At 42.3% G+C, this 15,818-nt stretch overlaps 1 long non-coding RNA gene across 1 annotated transcript; it reads left to right on the plus strand.

Annotated features, from left to right (window-relative positions):
• The first annotated feature begins 6,176 nt into the window (after positions 1–6,176).
• Positions 6,177–10,311, plus strand: LOC306978027. The gene is made up of 3 exons (XR_013793875.1): positions 6,177–6,248; positions 6,361–6,454; positions 10,217–10,311. It is a non-coding gene; the product is annotated as an uncharacterized lncRNA (long non-coding RNA).
• The last annotated feature ends 5,507 nt before the right edge of the window (positions 10,312–15,818 follow it).

The raw sequence follows: 15,818 nt of genomic DNA on the forward strand, positions 1-15,818 counted from the left end.
CAGGTCTCGTGACGTAGAACACAGAGACAAGGAGTGGATCATGCCAGTCTGGTACTGAGGGTTCAGTCTCTCACATATTTATTCCCTCTATCAGTGACGTGCACAGACATTTTGAGGGGCAGGTGCTCAGCCAAGACAAAAGGGCAACTCCCCCCCACCTGGGCTCTATCTGTGCACGTCCCTGCCCTCTATGCTTTTACAGTGTTACTAGTGGTCAGTGGGTGGGTAATTTCCCTCAGACCGTAAATCTGGTTTAAACTAGCTCTGCGGGTGTCTGTAGGCAGGTGCAAGTGTCTCAGCCTGCTCTTCATGCCCATATTTGGTTGCCTCTTGACCTTGGGCTCTGTGCTCAGTACTTTTCCACTAAGTTGTTTTTTCTGAAACTGAGAACTTTAGCGCTTATCACATCCCCATATGGTCATCCTGAGCAGACTGATAAGGCAGCGTGTGGTGCAATACTAATACAAAAATATGATTCCTAACACTATCATAGCCACTTTAGCATAGGGACCTCTGATGCTAACTATCATAGCCACTTTAGCATAGGGACCTCTGGTGCTAACTATCATAGCCACTTTAGCATAGGGACCTCTGGTGCTAACTATCATAGCCACTTTAGCATAGGGACCTCTGATGCTAACTATAGCCACTTTAGCATAGGGACCTCTGATGCTAACTATAGCCACTTTAGCATAGGGACCTCTGATGCTAACTATCATAGCCACTTTAGCATAGGGACCTCTGATGCTAACTATCATAGCCACTTTAGCATAGGGACCTCTGATGCTAACTATCATAGCCACTTTAGCATAGGGACCTCTGATGCTAACTATCATAGCCACTTTAGCATAGGGACCTCTGGTGCTAACTGTCATAGCCACTTTAGCATAGGGACCTCTGGTGCAAACTATCATAGCCACTTTAGCATAGGGACCTCTGGTGCTAACTGTCATAGCCACTTTAGCATAGGGACCTCTGGTGCTAACTATCATAGCCACTTTAGCTTAGGGACCTCTGGTGCTAACTATCATAGCCACTTTAGCATAGGGACCTCTGGTGCTAACTAACCAGTGAGGAGTTAGGAGCTACATGCCATCCCATAAGCCACTGCTCCGCCAATCCCAATGCATTCAGCATAACCTGTTAAAGGAATAGGCCACCGTTTTTCCATACTGAGATATGTTCTTACTTTAGCTTTGACGAGTTCTTTAGGACCTGTCTGATCTTCCCCCGTACCTTCAGTCACGTAAACACAGCGCAGACGGCGTTAGCATTTAGCCTCTCCCTCTCTCCTCAATAGCTCCAAAACAGGTCAAGATAGAAGCTACCAAGCTCTTCCACGTTTTCCCTATTTAAATATGGTTACGTGAAGTGTTCCACTACAAAGTGTAATTACACACAATTAAACAATGTGGATTTTCTAAGCGGATAAAAGGGGGAACTATATTGTAAGGCGTAATAATACCAGGAGTAGTTTGGCATCCGCGCAGTAATCCTCACTTTACTGCGCTGATGCCAAACTACTCCTGGTGTTATTAAGCCTTACAATATAGTTCCCCCTTTTATCCGCTTAGAAAATCCACATTGTTTAATTGTGTGTAATTATACTTTGTAGTGGTCCTAAAGAACTCGTCAAAGCTAAGGTAAGAACATATCTCAGTATGTAAAAACGGTGGCCTGTTCCTTTAAAGATCCGCACGCAGGGGTTTGCTGAGAGGAGAAGGAGTTTTCTTTCCATAATGATCCTGAAGAAAACAATGGCCGACAGGCAAAGCCACGACACTACAAGAACAGGGGATTTTCACACAGTCACATAAACTAATGTTTGTTTTCTTCTTCCTGTTTTGGTAAACCTCACATTTTTCACCATTTGTCTGTTTGACCTGATGCAACATCACTTTCCTGTAGTTCTGTCACAACAGTTACTGTAAAGTCAGATTCTGTTTCTTCTGAATTCAGTGACACAAAAACAAAGAGAAAAGAGCTGTGTCAGAGGAATATAATGATTAGTAATGGAAACTCAGGCGTCAGGCTTTGTTAAATTCGTAATGTCTAACGTAGATGTTTTTATCAGTGAATGTCGCCTCCACATTCCAGTCCCTCATGATCACAGAGGCCTCAGGACACGGTGACCAAACAGCCCCACAGCCACCCAGATGTGCAGCAGCCCCACAGCCACCCAGATGTGCGGCAGCCCCACAGCCACCCAGATGTGCGGCAGCCCCACAGCCACCCAGATGTGCGGCAGCCCCACAGCCACCCAGATGTGCGGCAGCCCCACAGCCACCCAGATGTGCGGCAGCCTCACAGCCACCCAGATGTGCGGCAGCCTCACCCTAGACCTCTCAGCTCATCCAGAGGCTGTGACCCAGAGAAGGGGACAGACTGGGACAGACTGGGGTGGTCCATTCACAGGCTACGGCTGCGTCTGAAACCATCACATTATCGCCTCTAAGTCCTAACACTAGATTGGCGGCGCAATGGCTTATGGGACGGCATGTAAGCTCCTAATCACCGGTTAGTTAGCATCAGAGGTCCCTATGTTAAAGTGGCTATGATAGTTAGCATCAGAGGTCCCTATGCTAAAGTGGCTATGATAGTTAGCATCAGAGGTCCCTATGTTAAAGTGGCTATGATAGTTAGCATCAGAGGTCCCTATGCTAAAGTGGCTATGATAGTTAGCATCAGAAGTCCCTATGTTAAAGTGGCTATGATAGTTAGCACCAGAGGTCCCTATGCTAAAGTGGCTATGATAGTTAGCATCAGAGGTCCCTATGTTAAAGTGGCTATGATAGTTAGCATCAGAGGTCCCTATGCTAAAGTGGCTATGATAGTTAGCATCAGAGGTCCCTATGTTAAAGTGGCTATGATAGTTAGCATCAGAGGTCCCTATGCTAAAGTGGCTATGATAGTTAGCATCAGAGGTCCCTATGCTAAAGTGGCTATGATAGTTAGCATCAGAGGTCCCTATGCTAAAGTGGCTATGATAGTTAGCATCAGAGGTCCCTATGCTAAAGTGGCTATGATAGTTAGCACCAGAGGTCCCTATGCTAAAGTGGCAATGATAGTTAGCACCAGAGGTCCCTATGCTAAAGTGGCTATGATAGTTAGCACCAGAGGTCCCTATGCTAAAGTGGCTATGAGAGTTAGCACCAGAGGTCCCTATGCTAAAGTGGCTATGATAGTTAGCACCAGAGGTCCCTATGCTAAAGTGGCTATGAGAGTTAGCACCAGAGGTCCCTATGCTAAAGTGGCTATGATAGTTAGCATCAGAGGTCCCTATGCTAAAGTGGCTATGATAGTTAGCACCAGAGGTCCCTATGCTAAAGTGGCTATGATAGTTAGCATCAGAGGTCCCTATGCTAAAGTGGCTATGGTAGTTAGCATCAGAGGTCCCTATGCTAAAGTGGCTATGATAGTTAGCATCAGAGGTCCCTATGCTAAAGTGGCTATGAGAGTTAGCACCAGAGGTCCCTATGCTAAAGTGGCTATGATAGTTAGCACCAGAGGTCCCTATGCTAAAGTGGCTATGATAGTTAGCACCAGAGGTCCCTATGCTAAAGTGGCTATGATAGTTAGCATCAGAGGTCCCTTTGCTAAAGTGGCTATGATAGTTAGCATCAGAGGTCCCTATGCTAAAGTGGCTATGGTAGTTAGCATCAGAGGTCCCTATGCTAAAGTGGCTATGCTAGTTAGCACCAGAGGTCCCTATGCTAAAGTGGCTATGATAGTTAGCATCAGAGGTCCCTATGCTAAAGTGGCTATGCTAGTTAGCACCAGAGGTCCCTATGCTAAAGTGGCTATGATAGTTAGCATCAGAGGTCCCTATGCTAAAGTGGTTATGATAGTTAGCATCAGAGGTCCCTATGCTAAAGTGGCTATGATAGTTAGCACCAGAGGTCCCTATGCTAAAGTGGCTATGATAGTTTGCACCAGAGGTCCCTATGCTAAAGTGGCTATGATAGTTAGCACCAGAGGTCCCTATGCTAAAGTGGCTATGATAGTTAGCATCAGAGGTCTCTATGCTAAAGTGGCTATGATAGTTAGCACCAGAGGTCCCTATGCTAAAGTGGCTATGATAGTTTGCACCAGAGGTCCCTATGCTAAAGTGGCTATGATAGTTAGCACCAGAGGTCCCTATGCTAAAGTGTCAAGCTTATAAAATTGTTGAAATGTTTGTCTTTTTGTTTCTGAGATCTCAGAGGGATTTGTGGGCAGTTTGTTCATACTCGGCCTGGGACATTTTGACATTTTATCCATGGGAGACGTTATGAAGTAAGAAAAGGCCTGAAAGTTCACATCACTGTCTGTGAAGGAGAGTTCCTTTAGTCGGACTCTGATTTCATCTGAACACTTTGTCTTTTCTGTGTATTTGTCACGTCCTCAAAAGGCAGAATCTGTGATGCAGGTGAGAGGTCGGTCAATCTGGAGTGAGTGATGTCAGTCCTCACACTCCTGTTTCCAGCAGCTCCTCCTCTTTGTCAGGGCGTATTTAAAGTCCAGTCTCCCAAAGCTCTCAGCCCTCAGACCTGCAGCTCCGGTTCACCATGGCCTCCTTCACTCCCTGGATCCTGCTCAGCTTCACCATCGTTCTCTGCGTCACCGGCCAACGGGACGGTAAGTTTGAAAATAACTTCATGATATGTTTTGTGTTGGAATCTGAATAACAGACACACGTCACCAAAAAGAAGTTGAGTAAACTTAAAAGAAAAAGAAAGCAAATGGCCACAAAGTTATTATTTTTTTATTTACTCAACTTTTAAGGTTAGAGCTTTTTGTTTTTTGCTCTTAATTTGTCCATAACTTTTTCCATATTTGAGATATCTGAACATTTTTTTAATTACAAAACCTATTTTGACCAACATTATTAAAATATAATGTTAAAGGAATAGGCCACCGTTTTTACACACTGAGATATGTTCTTACCTCACTTTAGACGTGTTAATATATCCCCGTCTGGTCTTTGTCCGTGCGCTCTGCCAGGCAAACGGAGCACATACGCAGCCTCTCCCACATGTCACATAGCTCCAAAAAAGCTCACGATAGAAGCTACCAAGCTCTTCCACGTGTTCCCTATTTAAATAAAGTTACGTGAAGTGTTTTCATGCGAAGTATATTTACACAGAAATGTAGCATGTCGATTTTATAAGCAAATAAAAAGGGGGACTATATTGTGAGGCGTAATGATACGAGGAGTAAAACGTCCGCGCAGTAACTCCTAAAGACTTCCCCGCTCACTTCCGTCAATAACCTTTAGCGCACGGACAAAGACTAGACGGGGATATATTAACACGGATAAAGTGAGGTAAGAGCATATCTCAGTATGTAAAAACGGTGGCCTATTCCTTTAATATTTTGCAGTGGTCACTGATACAGCCTGTACAAACTCACTTCCCTAATCTCATGTTCGTTTATGCCACTTTATCACGGCTGTAAAAACGTTTTTTTTACATAATTATGTTAATCCACTTCAGTTCTTCCCAAATGACAAAGTTTGAATAAATATTGAAAGATTTTACTATTTTAAAGCCATTTTTTTTTTTTAAATGACCAAAAAATGAACAGACAAAATTAATTTGGATTCACATGTTGAAAGAAGATCAGATTTACTTTTTATGTAACGTTGAGTTTTCACATTTTCTCCCTAATCTCGGGTTGACTTAGCCTGGCTAACTCAGACTAAAATCACAAGTGATGTTTAGTCTGAGTTAGCCTGGTCAGGGTTGACTCCCAAAATAAACTCACTTTTTCCAGGCTCTGCCGTCACACTTTAAAATCGTATTTTTGTTATTTGTTTCTTCTGATACATATATAAGTATACATAAGTGTTAGTATGCTGATACACATACAGTGGGGGAAAAAAGTATTTGGCCAAAATCCAATAGAATGTCTATGTGAAACTGACCAAATACTTTTTTTCCCCACTGTATATGATTACATAAGTGTCAGTATGCTGATACATATAAGTACACATACATATGTGTTAGTATGCTGATACATATAAGTACACATATAAGTATTACTTTGCTGATACATATATAAATGGCAAATGAAAACATGTTATGAAGATCCAGTTCTTTGTCAGATCTTCTGAGCTGATGCAGTTTTGTTGCAGATACTTGGTTTCATGTACCCGTCCTCTGCTCCTGCACTAAGCCTGACCTTAAACCTGGGCCAGAACCTCCATCCGAACATGTCAAAGAGTGCTTCATCCAGGAAAGATCACGGGACTGTCACGGCGCCATCGTGTAAGTCCTTCATTAGAACTCTGCTCTTGTACATGTTTTGGGCGAGGGCAGGTCCTCAAGAGAGAAAGTAAACATCGCAAAGTCTTAGAAAACTCTTGTTTGTTTGTTTCAGAGTAAGGACTCATGAGGACAAAAAGCTCTGCTTCGACCCCACAGTCTCCTGGATCAACGACTTCATCAACCGCGTGAGTCCTGGTTTAGTTCAGGTTTAGTCCAGGTTTAGTCCAGGTTTAGTCCAGGTTTAGTCCTGGTTTAGTCCAGGTTTAGTCCTGGTTTAGTCCAGGTTTAGTCCAGGTTTAGTCCAGGTTTAGTCCTGGTTTAGTCCAGGTTTAGTCCTGGTTTAGTCCAGGTTTAGTCCTGGTTTAGTCCTGGTTTAGTCCAGGTTTAGTCCAGGTTTAGTCCTGGTTTAGTCCAGGTTTAGTCCAGGTTTAGTCCAGGTTTAGTCCAGGTTTAGTCCAGGTTTAGTCCAGGTTTAGTCCTGGTTTAGTCCAGGTTTAGTCCAGGTTTAGTCCTGGTTTAGTCCTGGTTTAGTCCTGGTTTAGCCCTGGTTTAGCCCTGGTTTGGTCCAGGTTTGGTCCAGGTTTGGTCCAGGTTTAGTCCAAGTTTAGTCCAGGTTTAGTCCAGGTTTAGTCCAGGTTTAGTCCAGGTTTAGTCCAGGTTTAGTCCAGGTTTAGTCCTGGTTTAGTCCAGGTTTAGTCCTGGTTTAGTCCAGGTTTAGTCCAGGTTTAGTCCAGGTTTAGTCCAGGTTTAGTCCTGGTTTAGTCCAGGTTTAGTCCAGGTTTAGTCCTGGTTTAGTCCTGGTTTAGCCCTGGTTTGGTCCAGGTTTGGTCCAGGTTTGGTCCAGGTTTAGTCCAAGTTTAGTCCAGGTTTAGTCCAGGTTTAGTCCAGGTTTAGTCCTGGTTTAGTCCAGGTTTAGTCCAGGTTTAGTCCAGGTTTAGTCCTGGTTTAGCCCTGGTTTAGCCCTGGTTTGGTCCTGGTTTAGTCCTGGTTTAGTCCAGGTTTAGTCCAGGTTTAGTCCTGGTTTAGTCCAGGTTTAGTCCAGGTTTAGTCCAAGTTTAGTCCAGGTTTAGTCCAGGTTTAGTCCAGGTTTAGTCCTGGTTTAGTCCAGGTTTAGTCCTGGTTTAGTCCAGGTTTAGTCCAGGTTTAGTCCAGGTTTAGTCCTGGTTTAGTCCAGGTTTAGTCCTGGTTTAGTCCAGGTTTAGTCCTGGTTTAGTCCTGGTTTAGTCCAGGTTTAGTCCAGGTTTAGTCCTGGTTTAGTCCAGGTTTAGTCCAGGTTTAGTCCAGGTTTAGTCCAGGTTTAGTCCAGGTTTAGTCCAGGTTTAGTCCTGGTTTAGTCCAGGTTTAGTCCAGGTTTAGTCCTGGTTTAGTCCAGGTTTAGTCCTGGTTTAGTCCAGGTTTAGTCCAGGTTTAGTCCAGGTTTAGTCCAGGTTTAGTCCTGGTTTAGTCCAGGTTTAGTCCAGGTTTAGTCCTGGTTTAGTCCTGGTTTAGCCCTGGTTTAGCCCTGGTTTGGTCCAGGTTTGGTCCAGGTTTGGTCCAGGTTTAGTCCAAGTTTAGTCCAGGTTTAGTCCAGGTTTAGTCCAGGTTTAGTCCTGGTTTAGTCCAGGTTTAGTCCAGGTTTAGTCCAGGTTTAGTCCTGGTTTAGTCCAGGTTTAGTCCAGGTTTAGTCCAGGTTTAGTCCAGGTTTAGTCCAGGTTTAGTCCTGGTTTAGTCCAGGTTTAGTCCAGGTTTAGTCCAGGTTTAGTCCAGGTTTAGTCCAGGTTTAGTCCTGGTTTAGTCCAGGTTTAGTCCAGGTTTAGTCCAGGTTTAGTCCAGGTTTAGTCCAGGTTTAGTCCTGGTTTAGTCCAGGTTTAGTCCAGGTTTAGTCCTGGTTTAGTCCTGGTTTAGTCCTGGTTTAGCCCTGGTTTGGTCCAGGTTTGGTCCAGGTTTGGTCCAGGTTTAGTCCAGGTTTAGTCCAGGTTTAGTCCAGGTTTAGTCCAGGTTTAGTCCAGGTTTAGTCCTGGTTTAGTCCAGGTTTAGTCCAGGTTTAGTCCAGGTTTAGTCCTGGTTTAGTCCAGGTTTAGTCCAGGTTTAGTCCAGGTTTAGTCCAGGTTTAGTCCAGGTTTAGTCCTGGTTTAGTCCTGGTTTAGTCCAGGTTTAGTCCAGGTTTAGTCCAGGTTTAGTCCAGGTTTAGTCCTGGTTTAGTCCAGGTTTAGTCCAGGTTTAGTCCTGGTTTAGTCCTGGTTTAGTCCTGGTTTAGCCCTGGTTTAGCCCTGGTTTGGTCCAGGTTTGGTCCAGGTTTGGTCCAGGTTTAGTCCAAGTTTAGTCCAGGTTTAGTCCAGGTTTAGTCCAGGTTTAGTCCAGGTTTAGTCCAGGTTTAGTCCAGGTTTAGTCCTGGTTTAGTCCAGGTTTAGTCCTGGTTTAGTCCAGGTTTAGTCCAGGTTTAGTCCAGGTTTAGTCCAGGTTTAGTCCTGGTTTAGTCCTGGTTTAGCCCTGGTTTAGCCCTGGTTTGGTCCAGGTTTGGTCCAGGTTTGGTCCAGGTTTAGTCCAAGTTTAGTCCAGGTTTAGTCCAGGTTTAGTCCAGGTTTAGTCCTGGTTTAGTCCAGGTTTAGTCCAGGTTTAGTCCAGGTTTAGTCCTGGTTTAGTCCAGGTTTAGTCCAGGTTTAGTCCAGGTTTAGTCCAGGTTTAGTCCAGGTTTAGTCCTGGTTTAGTCCAGGTTTAGTCCAGGTTTAGTCCAGGTTTAGTCCAGGTTTAGTCCTGGTTTAGTCCAGGTTTAGTCCAGGTTTAGTCCAGGTTTAGTCCAGGTTTAGTCCAGGTTTAGTCCTGGTTTAGTCCAGGTTTAGTCCAGGTTTAGTCCTGGTTTAGTCCTGGTTTAGTCCTGGTTTAGCCCTGGTTTGGTCCAGGTTTGGTCCAGGTTTGGTCCAGGTTTAGTCCAGGTTTAGTCCAGGTTTAGTCCAGGTTTAGTCCAGGTTTAGTCCAGGTTTAGTCCAGGTTTAGTCCAGGTTTAGTCCTGGTTTAGTCCAGGTTTAGTCCAGGTTTAGTCCAGGTTTAGTCCAGGTTTAGTCCAGGTTTAGTCCAGGTTTAGTCCTGGTTTAGTCCTGGTTTAGTCCAGGTTTAGTCCAGGTTTAGTCCAGGTTTAGTCCAGGTTTAGTCCAGGTTTAGTCCTGGTTTAGTCCTGGTTTAGCCCTGGTTTAGCCCTGGTTTAGCCCTGGTTTGGTCCAGGTTTGGTCCAGGTTTAGTCCAGGTTTAGTCCAGGTTTAGTCCTGGTTTAGTCCTGGTTTAGTCCAGGTTTAGTCCAGGTTTAGTCCAGGTTTAGTCCTGGTTTAGTCCAGGTTTAGTCCAGGTTTAGTCCTGGTTTAGTCCTGGTTTAGTCCTGGTTTAGTCCTGGTTTAGTCCTGGTTTAGTCCAGGTTTAGTCCAGGTTTAGTCCTGGTTTAGTCCTGGTTTAGTCCAGGTTTAGTCCTGGTTTAGTCCAGGTTTAGTCCTGGTTTAGTCCAGGTTTAGTCCAGGTTTAGTCCAAGTTTAGTCCTGGTTTAGTCCTGGTTTAGTCCTGGTTTGGTCCTGGTTTGGTCCTGGTTTAGTCCTGGTTTAGTCCTGGTTTAGTCCAGGTTTAGTCCTGGTTTAGTCCTGGTTTAGTCCAGGTTTAGTCCAGGTTTAGTCCAGGTTTAGTCCAGGTTTAGTCCTGGTTTAGTCCTGGTTTAGTCCTGGTTTAGTCCTGGTTTAGTCCTGGTTTAGTCCTGGTTTAGTCCTGGTTTAGTCCAGGTTTAGTCCAGGTTTAGTCCTGGTTTAGTCCAGGTTTAGTCCAGGTTTAGTCCTGGTTTAGCCCTGGTTTAGCCCTGGTTTAGTCCAGGTTTAGTCCTGGTTTATTCCAGGTTTAGTCCAGGTTTAGCCCAGGTTTAGTCCAGGTTTAGTCCTGGTTTAGTCCTGGTTTAGTCCTGGTTTAGTCCTGGTTTAGTCCAGGTTTAGTCCTGGTTTAGTCCTGGTTTAGTCCAGGTTTAGTCCTGGTTTAGTCCTGGTTTGGTCTAACTCTGGTCTCTCTCCTCAGCACGCCTGTGAGCCTCTGGTAGTAACGCCAGGATTCTGAAGCAACTGCTGTTCTGTCGATGTAACTCTTTTGCTGAAATAAAGATGTGAAAGTTTGAATCTGTTTCTCTTTAAATGCTGTTTACTCTGAGTTCAAATATAAATCCTGTTTCTCTGATGTTTGAAGTTGCAGAAGTGGAGACAGTTTTCAGTAACAGACCAGTTTCCTGTTGCAGTTCTGCCTTTTCTCCAGCAGATGTCGCTGTTTTCCTTTTGCTTTGGTGTCTCTGGTTCTCACATGAGACTTGTTGATGCAAATGAACATTGGACACTTTAAACACATGAATGCACTGAGCTCTGTGGCGCCTCCGCTGGTGAAACAGTCACCGCTCAGACCTGACTCTACATCAGGGGCACATCTGTTTCCCCTCTGACCTTTATAATCTTATAATAAACCAAAGTCTGAATCTAAGAACTCACCGTGATGCTGCTGAGAGAGACAGGCGGGACCAGCCAATGGTTTCTCTCCTGTGTGTGTTTAGATGATCTTTCAGTGCAAACCATTTCTTACAGGTTAAACAGATAAAGGGACCTCAAATCTCTATAGTTGTCAGTGACGAAGATGTGACAAAAAAAGACAAAAAATGAAAAAAATAATAATAATAAAAAATTGACAATAAAATGACAAAAAAATGACAAAAAATGACAAAAAAGTGACAAATGACAAAAAAGACAACAAAAAAATGAAAAAAAAAAGAAAGAAAAAAGACAAAAAATAATTTAAAAAAAAGACAAAAAAGGGAAAAAATAACAAAAAAATAACAAAAAAGGACAAAAAAGTGACAAAAAATTGAAAAGAAAAATGACAAAAAAATGAAAAGAAAAATGACAAAAAAAGGAAAAAAAATAACCAAAAAATGACAAAGACAAAAAAAGACAAATAATAATACAAAAATTACCAAAAAATTACTAAAACATAACAAAATATGACAAAAAAGGAAAAAAAGAAGAAAAAAAAAGAAAAAAATTAAAAAACATTTAAAAAAAACAGAAAAATGACAAAAAAGACAAAAAAATGACAAAAAATGACAAAAAAATGACTAAAAATGACAAAATAATGACAAAAATGACAAAAAATGACAAAAAAAATAACAAAAAAATGACAAAAAAGACAAAATAAAGCAAAACCCCCTCAAAAAAATTGAAAAAAAAACTGATGACGTGAGGAAAAAGATCCATTTAGATGAGTTTTGTAGAGCTTTCTAATGAGGCGTTACACTGGCCTACAGGATTTGGGTAAAGCTGAACTGGAGAAAATGCTCTCGGTTCAGGGGGGAGTTAAGTGGTTAAAATTGCTAGTAATGCATAGACGATCCACCAGGGGGTGCTGTAGCGCCCTCAGCACCCTGGGTTCCCACGGCCTTGGTTCCAATCCCAGACAATCCTTCCGACTTCGATGTCACAGATGTGTCGAGGCCTTTCCGTTGTCAGACAATCCACCTTCTTCTTTGCCCTGAGTGACTGACCGCACAGCAGCACAGCGCCACCTGCTGCTCTGGAGTCTGCATTATCAGGATTGTAAGCAGGACAAAATATGCTGCTAATTTTTACTTTTAGGCTTCAGCTTTTTAGGCTTATTTCACTGTTATTTATGAGGAGAGTTCAGTGTTTTACATTCTCTGTGACAGACTTTGTGGGTCACGGCTCCTCAACTTTGATATTTCAGCGTTTGGGTCACATGACCATGGATGTTTATAAAAGCCCCAAATCACTGTAGGAACAATCTGTTTGTCTATTCTGTTTTTAAGCTGTTCTAAAGGTTTTGTTCTTTCATAAAAACTCATCTCAAGGCCTCGCACTTTATAACAACGCCGACATCTTTAGTGACAGAAGCTAAAAATACAGAGCTGGTTGTTTTTGCTGATGTGGAGTTCCCTCAGGGTCACGACTGTTGAGAAATATGATCAAGATTCAAAGAAATGTTTAATTCGGTTCTGAAGTTGAGTAAGTTTTATGACTTTAGAAGCAAAAGGAAGGAGAGAGAAAGTTGAATCAGCAAAAAGGAAGTGTGGGAACAGAAGCCAAGAGTTTTTAAGGTCTTTAAGGTCGTTACATTTGCTTTTTAGCTTTTCCTTTTCGATGTTTCGATCACGGTGGCGTCGACAAAGCTCCAGGATCAACAAATATAAACTTGTATTTTCTTCCATAATGCACCTTTAAAGCAGTGCTAAGTAACTCTTGCACCTAGAGGCCATAAGCGCAAGGTGTCGTAGCAAGTTACGATTTTTTAATCGTAACTTGCTTGACAACTTCATTGTCTTAGAGAGTAAATCCTACGCTGACAGGAACGACAAAGGGACAGAGGGATATTGTACATCTAATAACACAATGGAAATCATTTTTTTTCACTCAAACTTGACCTGTTTTGGAGCTATAGAGGAGAGAGGGAGAGGCTAAATGCTAACGCCGTCTGCGTTGTGTTTACGTGACTGAAGGCACGGAGGAAGATCAGACAGGTCCTAAAGAACTCGTCAAAGCTCAGGTAAGAACATATCTCAGTATGGAAAAACGGTCGTGTGAAATAAGCCACCAACTGTTTCCTTCACACTGTTTTGATCCTTTGAGTGACTCCATGACTCTCTGATCATTGTGACTGAGCATCTGGAGAAAATAATGTTTTGTTCAGTTTTTCAAATGTTATTGTGACACACTAATGTGTATTCACATTATTGTTTGTTTGGTTTTAGGACAAAGCTGATTTCGATCAAAATGGCAGAGGCGAGGCATTGAGAAACTTCACCTGTCGCATTCATTTTCCTGTTTTCCAGGTTAGTAACAGTATAAACCACATCAAATGGGTCGGAAAATACTTATAAGAAACATAGCTAAATGTAACGTAATGAATCAGTCGGTAAACACGGCATTTTTGTTACATTTTGAGTATGTGAAAAGATGTGAAAAGAAAACTAAGTCAGTCAAGGCGATGTCGTAGGCGCCATTTTGTGTGCGTACATTTTATTTGAAAGCTCTTTTTTGTGGATAATATAAGCTCCTGTATATCCTGACATTGTGTAATGTGTTTAAATGCCGTTGGCAGAGAGACGAGATGTTAGCTTTGAAAAAAAGCATACTGAGAAAAAGTTCGAAGTTAAAGCTAAGCCTCCCAGTATACATGTGTTAAAGGAATAGGCCACCGTTTTTACATACTGAGATATGCTCTTACCTCACTTTAGCCGTGTTAATATATCCCCGTCTGGTCTTTGTCCGTGCGCTCTGTCAGGCAAACGGAGCACATACGCAGCCTCTCCCACATGTCACATAGCTCCAAAAAAGCTCACGATAGAAGCTACCAAGCTCTTCCACGTGTTCCCGTAATGATACGAGGAGTAAAACGTCCGCGCAGTAACTCCTAAAGGTTATTGACGGAAGTGAGCGGGGGAAGTCTTTAGGAGTTACTGCGCGGATGTTTTGCTCCTCGTATCATTACGCCTCACAATATAGTTCCCCTTTTTATCTGCTTATAAAATCGACACGTTACATTTCTGTGTAAATATACTTTGCATGAAAACACTTCACGTAACTTTATTTAAATAGGGAACACGTGGAAGAGCTTGGTAGCTTCTATCGTGAGCTTTTTTGGAGCTATATGACATGTGGGAGAGACTGCGTATGTGCTCCGTTTGCCTGACAGAGCGCACGGACAAAGACCAGACGGGGATATATTAACTCGGCTAAAGTTAGGTAAGAACATATCTCAGTATGTAAAAACGGTGGCCTATTCCTTTAACATGCAATTCATGAGCCGTGCCAGACGGAGATCAGCTAAAACGATAGCAAAGCTCACAATATGTTAAAAAGCCGCCCAGCTGCGAATATTAAAATGGTATTTTGGTTAAAAGAGAGTGTCGTGGACCAAGTAAAAAGCAGGGACAAAGGTGTTTAAAAAAAGGAAAGTTACTTAATTTAATGCTCAAAATATTAATTAACAAAGGCTTACAAAAATAAGTAACAAACAAAACTTACAAAAATGTGGGTCAAACTTAACAGTAACTGAACTCAAAACCAGCTGACTCCAACAAAGGACCACGGTGCTTAAATAGGGGTGGAGTAAACCATATAACCGACATAAGAGGGAGGTATAACACAAAGAAACACAAACGTACTAAACTTAACAAACTTATCACAACAACCAAGTAAAGCAAACATAACTATAACTTAGCTCAAAATGATAAGTGCAGATAAAGTGAGTTCAACCAACAGAATAACTGAATAAAACGTGTGACCCTTAGTGTTCCCCCCCCGTTCATTGTCATGGTGCACTCCAAGGTTTCAAAATGGCCTCCAACCCCTCCAGCCAGTCTTCGTCTGCAGCGCCTCAAACAAAGACAAGTGTAAGTAAACAATTCGACCCAAATTAACTGAAGCCTCAAAATAAAGAAATGAATCAAATGAACATAATGTGTCGTCCTTTGTAACTAAGGTTAATTATAAACAATACTAACACAAAATGGCGGTGGTAGAGGCATCCATGCAAAATGAACTTATGTTATTATGTCACTCCCTCATTAAAAACATGCCTGAAGTGTTGCCTTGGCACATTCACGTATTTCTGAGTAATCTGTAAAAACTCTGATGGCGGCCATTTTAGGGATAGGTTTGCCTGAGTCCTCCTAGGAACGCCCCCACCTCCTGGAGACGCCTCCGAGCTTTCGTCACCAGCCGAGTAACCAACCACTGCTCCTCAGCAGAACCCCCTCCCCACTGATGCCACAGACAGCGTGTGGAGGGGGCGTGTCTAAAGGCTCAGAGGTTCTTAACCCCTTAACTCCCGCCTGAACCGAGAGGATATTTTTCCTCACGTCATCAGATGTTTTTTCCATCATTTTTTTGTTGGGTATTCAACTCATTTTTGTAACTTTTTCGTCAATTTTTTTGTCCATTTTTCAATCATTTTTTTGTCATTTTCTTGTCACATTTTTGTCATTTTTTGGTCGATTTTTTTGTCAATTTTTTAATACATTTTTTTTGTCATTTTTTCGTCCATTTTTTGGTCAATTTTTTTGTCCATTTTTTGTCCATTTTTTGTCCATTTCTTGTGACATTTTTGCCACTTTTTCATCAATTTTTTATCACTTTTTTGTCAATTTTTTATCACTTTTTTGTCAATTTTTTATCACTTTTTTGTCAATGTTTTCTCACTTTTTTGTCACATTTCCATCATTGTTTTCGTCTCAGTTTTGTCGCTATTTTCACAGCTTTTTTCCAGAAGCTTTTGGACTGGGGTAAAGCCAAACTGGAGAAAATGTGCTCGGTTCAGGTGGGAGTTAAGGGGTTGAAGAGACAGAGGCCTATTTCAAGACATTCACTACAGCCATTTTGAGAGAGACATTTTATACAAGGCAGTTATTCTAATTTACTGCATTTACAGACCAACAGAAGGTTTGCTCATCATTGTAGTGTGATATAGACTGGTGCTATGTGACTGAAAACAACATAATACCCCCTCTTTAATAAAAAATGGCAGAAGCGAGGCATTGAGAACTGTTTTCCAGGAACAATATAATCTGCAGGC

The sequence above is a fragment of the Gobius niger genome (genome assembly GCF_951799975.1).
Source record: "Gobius niger genome assembly, chromosome: 18".
Classification (NCBI taxonomy): domain Eukaryota; kingdom Metazoa; phylum Chordata; class Actinopteri; order Gobiiformes; family Gobiidae; genus Gobius; species Gobius niger.